Here is a 13,432-nt window from a genome sequence, read left to right on the forward strand (position 1 = left end):
TATGAAGCTGGCTTTGTGCACAGGAAAAAAAGTATCTGGGGCACTTGGATAGTGGCAAAGAAAAATTGTCCACATACTTTAGGCCAGTGGTTCTCAACCCTGTCATCAAATACCCCCAACAGGCCATGTTTTTGGAATTTCTCTTAGATAAAATAGCTGTCTAAAATACCAAGCCATTGACTCTGATTTAAAGCACCTGTAAAGCACCTGTACAAGAAAAAGATAAAGATAAAGGAAAACCTGCAAACATGGCCTGTTGGGGGTACTTGAGGGTAGGGTTGAGAACCACTGCTTTAGGCCATATATGTAGATGTAATGGTCACATGTACATAAGGCTTTGGCAATATACTGTGAAAACATTGCGCATTTAAATAATGTATATATATTTACATACTCGCTGTGTGTATATATATATATATATATATATATATAGGACACCAAGGTTGGGTCGAGGACGGGTGCTATATAGCACCGATATTTGGGTTAGGGTCCCTTTAAGGGAAGTGTGGTAGTATTCAGGGGGTCACCCAGGATGGGTGAGGAATTCCCGGGAATAGCCTTAATCAGGAGAGGACTGACTCGTAGTTCTCTCTGTGTTAATAGAGAGATATTTGGGACCAGGAATTTCGGAGGCTCGGAAGTGATATTCAGGTGGGAAAGAGCTTCCACCCTTGACTACAGGGGTTCCAGCACCCACAGGGTTAAGAGCCTCCAGGAAGCAGCTCTTAAAAGACAAGAAGTAGTGCTAGGTGTGGTGGTGAGGAGGAGTTGGTGAATACACCCGTCTTGATTAGTTGTGAGTCTGCTAAAAAGATCCAACAAGGACTGGTAAACCCTTGGGACAAAGACCCATCCATGAACTGTATGTGCCTTTTTACAGTTACTTTTTTCTGAAGATAAGCGGACTTTATTTTGTATTTTGTGCTGCTGGAAGCCTTATTTTGGATTTGCTTGCTGAAAATAAAAGCCTTTTTGTTTAAAGTTTAAAGGCTTTGCACTTGGTCCTGTGGAGCTACAATCCTTCCGAAACCTTACAAAATATATATATATATATATATATATATATATATATATATATATGGTAAAATATATATTGAACATGACACCATTTTTGTAGATCAATATATTTCTAAAGGTGATTTTGACATGAAATTTTCACGTCAGTAATAATCCATGCAATCCATACTGTAAGGGATTAGCTCAGTAGCAGGGTGTGCAGGACCCCCAGGATGGGTCACAGCACAGTGAAGTAGGCACGGACAGACAGCAGAATCTTTGTGAATACAAAACTGGTTTATTTCCAAGTCTGTGGCTAAAAGTGCATGTATCAAAAACAGCAAAAATAAAACAAAACAGAAAATAAACCCTTGCCACTTTGGGCTTCTAACTGCAAACCACAGGAACCTATCTACCTGGTCTGGAACAGCCTAGCGCTGCCCAAAAACCTGTCTGACACACAGAAAAGCAGAGTCTTTTAGTCATACAGACTTAATCTCACCACTCGGAATAAGCTGCTCCCCAGTCCGATGCAGGAATCTGGTTTCCAGTGTGGAGCCCCTTGTTGAAGCAACCTGGGAGTTTTATAGAGCCCTGAGTGCTTCATCTGTTACACAGGAGCTTGTTAACCCTCAATGAGCCCCAAACAGGCTTACTACCCAGCAGAAACCCAAAAGCAATCAGTGCACAGCATAAACCTGGGACAAATATATCTCCCATCTTGGGCACAACCCATAGATTTTTCTGTCTTCCTGTCACAATACATACAAAGAAACCAAAACAAATAAGTTCAGAAATGAAGTTATGTGTAATAAAATGGAATGACACAGGGAAAAAGTATTGAACCCCCTAACTGAAATGTATTTAATACTTCGTACAAATTCCTTTGTTGGTAATAACAGCTTCAAGATGCCTCTTGTATGGAGAAACTAGTCGCATTCATTGCTCAGGTGTGATTTTGGCCCATTCTGCTACACAGTCTTCAAATCTTGAATGAAGGGAAAGAAACTAATGCGTAAAACCAGACTCGCTCAAATAAACAAAAATAAGGATGGGAGAAGCTGCCAACATATAAAAGCGTTCCCACACAGAAATGAAATGAGTAAATAGGTATGTGGCGCTAACTAAATAAACAATAGTAGGTGTGATATACACACTGAATGAATAACACTTCCAAAACGTGCTAATAATGATGTACTGAATGCTCAAATGTTGATAATCTCCAATATATTAAAATAATAATAAACATTTTTTAATGGTACTAAACACAAATAAATATCTCTTCCACAACTGTGCTAAAAAATGGTGTGCTGAATGGTCAGGTGCAAGGAATCTTCAACATATTGAATAATATAATAATAACAGCTATTTCTAATAAAGCGCAAACAAAGCAGTAAAGTGCAAAAGTGTTCACAAATTACTGGTGGTATGATCGATGCACTTTATTAGAAATACCCGTTATTAACATTTATATGAACTGTCACTTGAAGATTTGTCCCTATTTTCTGGACTTTGATCATACCACCAGTAATTTGTGAACACTTTTGCACTTTACTGCTTTGTTTCAACTTTATTAGAAATCCCTGTTATTATATTATTCAATATGTTGAAGATTCCTTGCACCTGACCATTCAGCACACCATTCTTCAAATCTTGAAGGTTCTGTGGTCCTCTTCTGTGAACTCTGATCTTTAGTTCTTTCCATAGATTTTCTATTGGATTCAAGTCAGGTGATTGGCTGGGCCATTCTAGCAGCTTCATTTTCTTTCTTTGAAACCAATTGAGTGTTTCGTTGGCTTTGTGTTTGTGATCATTGTCTTGCTAAAATGTCCACCTTCCTTTCGTCTTCATTATCCTGGTAGATGGCAGCAAATTTTTATCAAGAATGTCTTCGTATATTTTTCCACTCATCCTTCCTTCAATGACATAAAGTTTGCCACTGCCAGTACCGTATGCTGAAAAACAGCCCCACACCATGATGTTCCCACCTCCAAACTTTGCAGTTGGTATGGTGTTTTTGGGGTGAGTGGAAGCCAGTGGAGGGATTGGCAGAGAGGGGTGGAGGACACTGAATGGTTGGTAAGGTGGATGAGTCTTGCAGCGGCATTCATTATGGACTGAAGGGGGGATAGTCTATGTAAAGGTAATCCAATGAGGAGGGAGTTGCAGTAATCGAGGCGAGAGATAACCAGGGAGTGAATTAGAAGCTTGGTGGTGTTATTAGTTAAAAAGGGGCGTAGTCTGGAAATTTTATAATTGCATTTTTTTATAGGTTTAAATGTTTTTTTTTTTCTTAAATAACATTTATTGTACAAGGATTCTTCTCTTAAATAGGAGATAATGCATCATAGAGCTGTATGTTACTCTTAGACCCCTTTCACACTGGGGTGGATTTCAGGAGCTTTAGCGCTGGAAATAGCCTCTGCTATGTGCCTGAAAACCGCCTCCCATTCACTGCAGTGTGACTTTTCACACTCGGGCGGTGCGCTTGCAGGATGTTATCAAAAGTCCTGCAAGCAGCATATTTAGGGAGGGTTGGGAGCGCTGCATTTAGTGCTCCCCAAACATCCTGCCCATTGCAGTGAATGGGAAGCACTTCCAAAGCGCCTTAAAAGCATTTTTTTGAGGAAAATCGGTCGAAAAGCTCCACTAAAACATCGCTTGCGTATCGCTTTAGCGCTAACAGTGGGCACTGTCAGTGTGAAAGGGGTCTTAAAGATCGAGAAGGAATTCTGCTTCAGCTGGACCATGGGTGTGGTAAGCCAGACAAGAGGCACTGCAGAACAGACAAGGTCTTCATTGTTCTGAAGTCTAAGATGCTGCTCTCACAAGAACTAACAATAAGTTGGTCACTTCATTCTGGTGAGTGTGTTCCCTATCAGGTATTATTGTATGAGGATATTTAATACATATAGTGCATTTCCTGCAGGTTTGTCAGCCATACAGCTTGTCTGCAAATCTCCCTTTATCCCAGAATATATTTATCCAAATTCTGATCATATCATCTTCAAAGGAAATTAATATTTGCTGGACCAGGAAAAATGTTTCCAGTCTTTGCGGAGGCGTAACTAGAATCTTCAGGGCCCTGGTGCAAGAAACCATGATGGGCTCCCACCAGGGGCGATGCTAGGTCTACAAAAGATCCCAGGCTAGAGCCCATAGCAGCGAATTAAAGAAAGTCATACACTTGGGCGGGCATACATGAATATAATATACATGTGTTTGTGTGTGTGTATATATATATATATATATATATATATATATATATATATATATATATATATATATATACAGGGTCCCCAGAGAGCCCCTCCTTACATCAGGATCCCCAGAGAGCCCCTCCTTACATCAGGATCCCCAGAGAGCCCCTCCTTACATCAGGATCCCCAGAGAGCCCCTCCTTACATCAGGATCCCCAGAGAGCCTCCCTTTACATCAGGGTCCCCAGAGAGCCTCCCTTTACATCAGGGTCCCCAGACACCTCCTTACATCAAGGTCCCCAGAGAGCCCCCCCTTACATCAGGGTCCCCAGAGCCCCCCCTTACATCAGGGTCCCCAGAGAGCCCCCCATTACATCAGGGTCCACAGAGAGCCCCTTCCTTACATCAGGGTCCCCGGAGAGCCCCCCCTTACATCAGTGTCCCCAGAGAGCCCCCCCTTACATCATGGTCCCCAGAGAGCCCCTTCCTTACATCATGGTCCCCAGAGAGCCCCTTCCTTACATCAGGGTCCCTGGAGAGCCCCCCCTTACATCAGGGTCCCTGGAGAGCCCCCCCCCTTACATCAGTGTCCCCAGAGAGCGCCCCCCATCACATCAGTGTCCCCAGAGAGCCCCCATTATATCAGGGTCCCCAGAGAGGCCCCCGTTACATCAGGGTCCCCAGAGAGCCCCCCTTACATCAGGGTCCCCAGAGAGCCCCCCCTTACATCAGTGCTCCCAGAGAGCCCCCCCTTACATCAGTGCTCCCAGAGAGCCCCCCTTACATCAGGGTCCCCAGAGGGCCCCTTCTTACATCAGGGTCTCCAGAGAGCCCCCCTTACTTTAGAGTCCCCAGAGAGCCCCCCGTTACATCAGGGTCCCCAGACAGTCAACCCCCCTTCCAGAGGTTCCCCTGTAGCTGGCTGGTCTCTGCTGTGCACCTTGGACCCTCAGCACATCTCTGTACCCCCCTCCTGGGGGGAGATGGGAGGTGGAGATCAGCAGCTCTATGGTGTCCACGGGCCGCAGGATCTCCCTGGGGCTTGTAGTTCTCTCTCCGAATGTATACAATGGAGAGGGGAGGGGCATGTATCATCAAGAGTGTAGAAGCAGAGCGACTCACTGAAGGGTGAAGCCAATGCATGCCCGGGTCAGATGCCCCTCCCCTCTCCACTGTATACATTCGGAGAACTACAAGCCCCAGGGAGATCCTGGGGCTCGCGGGCACCATACATCTGCCAATCACCGCCTTCCACCTCCCCCCTCATGTTAAACGGACAGCCAGGGGTGCAGGGGGAGATGCCGGATCTTGGGGCCCCCCCACAGAGGCAGAACGACAGGGCCCAGTCGCAAGTGCGACTGCAGCGACCCCTATAGTTCCGCCACTGAGTCCTTGTTAATCCAGTTTTGGTGATGTCATGCTGTATCCTCATCTTCAGGTTCTCCAATCCAGCCTGGTCTTTTGTTAGCATATCCTGTTCCAAATTTCATCTTTCTTTTCACCACTGTTGCAAACAATGGGGATCAGAGCTCCTTGAAGGTATGTGAGTCTCCTGTCAGCTTGAGTAAAGGTGGTCATAGATGGATTAAATAATTCGGCCTGTTTAGCACTCACCGAATTCTTTCTGGCCATCACTGTTTGATAGAAGTCGATTGTTATCAGTGTATAATGACAGCTGGGTCCCATTGTCAGAATACAATATCCCGGTGGAGGGGGTTCCTCCATCCATCTCATTTTACAAAGATGGAGGAATCATCTGATCATCTACAGCCAGCTTAAATCTGTCCATTCTCTTCTGTCTTCCCTCTTTAGTAAGGTGGTTTCTCCCTTAGGATTGCCTGTCCTTTTTTGTAGCACCATTCTCAGTACACTCTACAGGTGGGTACTTTCTCTGATGCTGGCACTGATACTCATTCCATACTTAAAACTGAACTCCAGCTTTACCTTTAGTCCTGCACAGTTGTACAGGCTCCTCTCCTGTATTGAAATTGCCTGCTCCAGAATTTGCAGCAAGTCAGATGAAGCCCACTGCCCACCTCATTTTCTGGCTGGAGGATGTCCAACATAATTTAGCACTTTCCTCCCCAGTTGGTTGTCCCTTTCAGTTCTTTCAATCATTGGAGCTTAGTATCACATGTGGGAGTTCCCTACCCACCCACCTACCCAGCGGGACATTTTGATATTTGCATAACTCCTCCCAAGAATTAACCCACTTCTTGCACCGGGGCTGAGGGCTCATGAAAGGAGTACTGAGGCAGGGAGCTGTGATGTTTTCAGGAGGATATGTAATGCACCCTGCCAGCCCCTCCCACCAGTGATTGCATCACTGGATCTAAAACAGGGATCTCTAACATAGGGTGCCCACACTCCCATGGGGTGTGAAATACATTTCAAAGGGTGCAACAAAGAGTAGCTTGTGTCCCTTAGTGATGATTCACTGCCTGTGTGCCTTGAGCAATGATAGCAGGTGGTTATGTTGCATATTGTACATAGTTGTCTAGTTCAGTGTTTCTCAACCTTTTTTTCAGTCAAGGTACCCTTTAAAATTATACACAATGCCATAGCACCCCATTCTAAAATGCGAAAAACTAAACTAATAGGTTTACACAACGCAGCAACATCCACACGTAGGACACCCAACAATAGAGGTGATATATTCTTCCAAAGCAAAACACACCTTTGCACACTGGTACTGACTAGTATGCCAATGTTTCTCTTCCTCGCTCAGCTAATGTGACTCCAATGATGACAGAGATGGGCAGGGGAGGGGCAAACAAGGAGGGTGCAGGTGCCTGACATCCTCCTTATCAATCGATGATGTTATTGGTTGTTAGGAGGCCAGCGGATAGAAGGTTGTAATGGTGCACAATGAAAACCTGTGGCTTTCTATAACTAAAAGGCAGGCTTGATCCACCCTCTGGTTTGTATACAATTTTTAGGCAATTTTTAAGAATTTTGCCAAGGCACCCCTGAAGAAACCTGAAGGCACCCTGGTTGAAAAAGGCTGGTCTAGTTGTTTATTTAATGAAAAGGAGAGAATAACAGAATTAACATACAAGTAACGTAAGTAACGGATTGTATTGCATTCTAAGGCCCCTTTCACACGAGGCGGGCTCCGTTTCTACGGAGCCCGCCTCGGTCCGCCGGCTCAGCGGGAGATCTGTCCGTTGATCTCCGCTGAGCCGGCGGATGACAGGTCCCTCTCTGCTCACTGAGCGGGGAGGGGCTTGTCAGGCGCCGCTGCCGCCTATGGAGGGATCGGACGAAAACGGACAGCGTGTCCGTTTTCGTCAGATCTCACCCGATCCGATCCGCCAGCGACGGATCTGGACGTAGAGCCATACGTCTGCTTTTAGCGGATCGGACGGGGTCGGATGTCAGCGGACATGCCTCCGCTGACATCCGACGCTCCATAGGCTAACATGGAGCGCCCGTTCAGGTCCGCCGTCAAAACTGACAGGCGGACCTGAACGGTCCGATCGTGTGAAAGGGGCCTAATGCAGCATCTGACATAATCATTGTTTATGGTTTCACTCGTAAATTCATAAATGTACATTGCTTCTCTCATAATATTTGATAAATATTTTGCTTCTGGACACCCAAAGATTTCAGAAGAATGGAGGTAGAATCCGCATTCCTACAAACTGGAACGTATTTTATTCAAATACAATTTGTTCATCCGCAGTACTGTACATGGTTCAGTTCGTGGTTCATAAATTAGAATTTAGACTTCTTCATCCTCAAATGTAATATCCCTTTTGCAGAGGGTGTGAAGATTATTCAAACATTTCCTAGGAGTGTGGGGCAATGAAAAGGTTTGTCTAAAATAAGGTAAGTAATGAAAGCATATACAATGAGTATAGAAAAGAATCACCCCCTTTAAAATAAACACATTTTGTTGTTTTGCAGCCTGAAATGAAGGCAAACACCATTTTGTTTTATCCAGCTGTAAAATAAAAAAAATTAAAAACAGAATCACTGATTAAAAACACTGGGAAAAGGATCACCCCCTTATGCCAGGATTTTGTTGAACCACCTTTTGCTTTAATTACAGCCTTTAGTCTGTTGCGATTTGTCTCTACTAACTAACACATCTAGACTTTGCAATATTTGCCCACTCCTCTTTGTCGAAATGCTCAAGTTCAGGTAAATTTGGTGGTGGACTGTCATGTTGAAAGGTAAACTTTCTGCTCATTGAGAACTTTCTGGCAGAGGGTAGCAGATTTTCCTCAAAAAATTTACGGTATTTTGCCCCATCCATTTTTCATTTTATTATGAAAATCCTGAAATGCTCCAGGAAAGCTCTTTTCATACTGAGCTAATTAAAATGACCACTGCTGATCACAGTTGAAAGTCAAATGGCTTTATGCACCATTGAGAAGGTGATTAGCTAAATCTGATTGATTTTACAAGTCATTTTTAGGAGGGGCGATCCCTTTTCCAACTCAGTGATTCTGTTTTTGAATTTTTTTTTTGACATTTTGGTGTTCTATCTTTCACTTGGATGCTATAAGTTGCACTGAGTAAATACAGCTAGATAAAACAAAAAATGTGTCTGTCTTCACTTGGCTGCAAAGCAACAAAATGTGATTATTTTAAAGGGGGGGTGCTTCTTTTCTATACCCACTGTATATTTTATTTCACATTTAATTAGCACGCTGATGATGGGAAAGAGGAGGAAAAAGGGAAGGCAAAATATAAGCAGATTAAACGTCAGGCTTAAAGATAATTAGACCATAGATCTAATCCATTCATGTGAAGCAGATCTGGATCCATACCTCCTGATCCCCAGGCCAACTGTCATATCCCCAATAACCTGGCTAGTTTCTCTGATGCTGCTACCCTATACCCTGATCTACAAGTGCCATTGCGGCTCTACTACAATTTTCTGTTCTATTTCCTGAATATGTACATAGTGTCTGAAATGGTAGAAGCATAACCAAATGTACGACAAGGTCTTGTCTTTAGTCTAAATATAAATAAATAAATAAATAAAAATTAGGGTTAAAGGTGTCCCTTTTCTGTCATCAACGATCAAGGAGCATGTATCAAATTACTGGTGATAGAACAATTTGAGTTGTTAACATATAAAGAACCAAGGCAGCTTGACCTGTGCGAAGCTTCTAATGCAGATGTATGATATTCCTACTTTACTCCGCCACGACAGCCCAGAAATACACAAGTTACATAAAATCTTTTTTTTTTTTTTTTCTCAAGGAATATCCAGTTACAGATTGCTGTCTTTTAGGTACCTGGGGGAACACTGAAAGGAAACACAGCTGGGAACCACTGTGGTTTGGTTCCTCTCCAGACACTTTCAAAATATTTGGCAAAAACAATTTTTTTTTTCTAAAGTAAAACTGTTTCCTTTGGTAAAACACCCAGAAACGCAGGTTTCACATTGTTGTATTTTGACAGATAGCCAAAAGTAAAGAGTCTGGTGTGCTAATGGCATCTGTATGGCAGCAAAGTCAGTTTTATTAGGAGTAGACCCGAGACAGGAAAATGAGTAATATTTCAAAATGGTTTCTACTGAGAAAAATAATTTACATTCCATTCATCTTAAAGTGAAAGAATGAGCAGAAATCGGAGCCCTCCAAAACACTTGTTGGACAGGCCTGTCTGTACGTCTGCCAGCTGATGACAGTAATGAAAGTTAGGAAATTGTGTTTAGCATTTATTATTCTTAAATTTAAGACCGGTATGTGTCAGTCAAGTATAATATATCAGGACTCTGAGCTTAATCCTTCTGCTGTGATTTTTAATCAACCTAATGGACCTGTGTGTTGATCTAGACTATGGTGCCTGAAATTTATAATTGGCAGGTCACACTGATGTTATTTTAAATTAAGGAAAGCCAGCAGAAATAGTAAAATGGGATTAGTCATTCAAGTGAACCTGTCAGCCTTTTGAAACTTTTAAAGTTCTGCCCAAGAGCAAGGAAATGTGTCTGCTATTGCCTTTGCTAGCCAGAAAAGCTACCACTCTAATCTTGGTTTTAGTATCAAAATACGATGTTAACTTCATGACTTCAGGGCTAAACACCTTGTTAAACCCCTAGTACAAACACAGAGCCCCATACCCTTGTTATACCCCAGGACCAAACATACAGCCCCATAACTTTATTGTATCCCAGGACCAAGCATAGAATCCCATACCCTTGTTAATTCCCAGGACCAAACATATAGCCCCAAACCCTTGTCATGCACCTGAACCAAACATAGAGCCCCATACCCTTGTTATACCCTTGGACTAAACACAGAGTCCCATACTCTTGTTACATCCCTGGATCGAACACAGAGCCACATACTCTTGTTATACTCCTGAACCAAACATTGAGCCCTATACCCTTGTTATGACCCTGGACCAAATGTAGAGCCCCATACCCCTGAACCCTTTAGCTTTGTTATACCCCAGAACCAAAGTTAGAGCCCTATACCCTTGTTATGCACCTGGACCAAACATAGAACCCCATACTCTTGTTATACCCTTTGACCAAACACAGAGCCCCATACTCTTGTTACATCCCTGGATCAAACATAAATCTGCATACCCTTGTTATACTACTGAACCAAACCTTGAGCCCTATACCCTTGTTATGACCCTGGACCAAATGTAGAGTCCCATACCCCTGAACCAAACGCAGAACCCCATAGCCTTGTTATACACCCGAACCAAGGTTAGAGTCCTATACCCTTGGTATACTCCAGGGCCATGCATAGAGATCCATACCTTTATGTCTCAGGACCAAACATTGAGGCCCCATGTCCTTGTTATACCCCTGGCCCAAGTGGGTGCTTTTCTTGGACATAGGGAACAGCAGGTGGGCATGGTTAGTTTTCGGGTTTGTGGCATAAAACAGATGTCAGGAAGTTGAGGCCTTAGTTACAAAGTACAACATTTTTGCAGAACACATTCCCATGGGCTGGCTACACTTATATGACTTGGACAATCTAGATATCCTCATAGAACAAAAAAAGCATACTGACCTCCTGAAGTATGTTTACTGCTAAACGCTAAAAAAAAAAAAAAAAAAAAAAAATATATATACAAACAGAAAGGGTAGCTAGTACTTTAAAGGGAAGACCAAGTTCTTCTGCACTAATATCTGACAGATCTGTATCCGCGTGGACCTTCCTGTCATCAATAACATGCAGTACAGGCTGAAGCATTTCTGGAGTCAATGCCCCTTTCTTCAGAGCTGTCAAACCGAAAGTAGCCATGCCCACTTGGTGGTGCCACCTTAGGAAATATTTTTTTTTTTACTCCAAAGTGTCAAATGGTTTTCTTTAAAATTTAACTTCAACTAAAACAGAAAAAAACAGCAGTAACCAAAACTGTAAACAGGTGATGCACTCAGTTTAGGCTTAAAGCAGTGTAATAGGTGTATATATACGCTCACAGGCCACTTTATTAGGTACACCTGTTCAATTGCTGTGTCAGGAACCATGAATCAGACGGAGACAGAAAATGCAGTAAAAATCACACCATTTAATATAGTGGTAAAAATGGCACAAATAGTAAACGTAGTCAAAACATAGCCAGGGTTCGGTAACCAAATCAGGTAGTCAGAACAAGCCAGGAAATCAGGGAGCCAGAGATCAGCGTAGTCAGAGCAGCAGACAGGATCAGGAACCAGAAGGGACGTCAGCCAGGCAAGTCTTCAACAGGAACACAGCAGAGAGTCTCTAGATATGTTGACCAAGGCGAAGGCACAGGAGATTTAATCCAGGCAGCTTAAATAGCCAGAAGGGCTTATTAACGAGCAGGATATGATCACCAGGTGCATCACTGTGGAATGAAGAGTACTGGTAAATAACCGACAGCTGAGCAGCTTGGGCTCTGAGAAGAGAGGGCTGAGCCCAGCTCTGACACTTAGTTACACAAATTGCTAATCAGCCAATCACATGGCAGCAACTCAATGCATTTAGGCATCCAGATGTGGTGAAGATGACTTTCTGAAGTTCAAACCGAGCACCAGAATTGGGAAGAAATGGGATTTAAGGGACTTTGAGCGTGGCATGGTTGTTGGTACCAGACTGGCTGGTCTGAGTATTTCAAAGTTGTGTGGGATTTACACACACAACCATCTCTAGGGTTTAAAGAGAATGGTCTGAAGAAGAGAAAAGATCCAGTTGTGTGGACAAAAACCCTAGTTGATGTCAGAGGTTAGAGGAGAATGGGCAGACTGGTTTGAGATGATAGAAAGACAACAGTAACTCAAATAACCAAGGTATGCAGAATACCATCTCTGAACACACAACACATCAAACCTTGAAGCAGATGGGCTACAGCCACAGAAGACCACACCGGATGCCACTCCTGTCAGTTAAGAACAGGAAACCGAGGCTACATATTACACAGGCTCAGCAAAATTGGACAGTAGAAGACTGGAAAAACGTTGCCTGGTCTGATGAGCCTCAATTTCAGTTGTGACATTCAGATATGGTAAGGTCATAATCTGGCGTAAACAACATGAATGCATTGATCCATCCTGCCTTGCATCAATGGTTCAGGCTGCTGGTGATTGTACATACCTGCGCTTGAGTAGAGTATGACTACTGACAGCATCCATTTCTGCATCCAGTGCTGCACTGGATTCCCTGCTGAAGATGGCGCATGTTTTTTGTGAAAGAGAGCACCTTATGAAGCACTGTTATCTTGTGAATCACTTTTCACTTTTCACTTTCATAAGAGCACTTTAAATCTGACTTTTCTACACCGGAATCTTTCTTTTTATTCACAATTTTCTTTATTTATGGACTCAATAGAGACTCATAGAATATTTAAATACTAAATGCTGTGTAAGACGTGTTTAATTATGTAGCACCCTCTACCCTCTACTAGCTGTGAGCTAGGCCTGTTTGTTTTGATTGTGTGGCTCAGAGTAGGTTGGTGACTCACAGATAGCTTCATCTTTCTGTTACCTCCATTTTGCTTCTAGAGGATTCTAGAAGGAAGGAGGGGAAGAGAGGTGGAGCTGTCTGGGGTGTCTCAGGGAGCCCTGACCAATCCCCAACTAGGATTTCAGGGGGCAGGCCTCTTTGATATACCCAGGGTCAGCCCAGCTGGGGAGGAGTTGTCAGGTGGAAGAAGCTGGAGATGGAGCACTAGGTTGTCAGGGCCTTTGAGGCACTCCCCAGTCTGAGCGGGTGAGACCTTGGGCCTGAGGGGTTCAGGTGCAAGTCGGAGCCTTGCTGAGAAGCAAAAAAAGATCTGCACAGGAGGCAGAGAGA

Source organism: Aquarana catesbeiana, linkage group LG01, assembly GCF_042186555.1.
Source record: "Aquarana catesbeiana isolate 2022-GZ linkage group LG01, ASM4218655v1, whole genome shotgun sequence".
Lineage (NCBI taxonomy): Eukaryota > Metazoa > Chordata > Amphibia > Anura > Ranidae > Aquarana > Aquarana catesbeiana.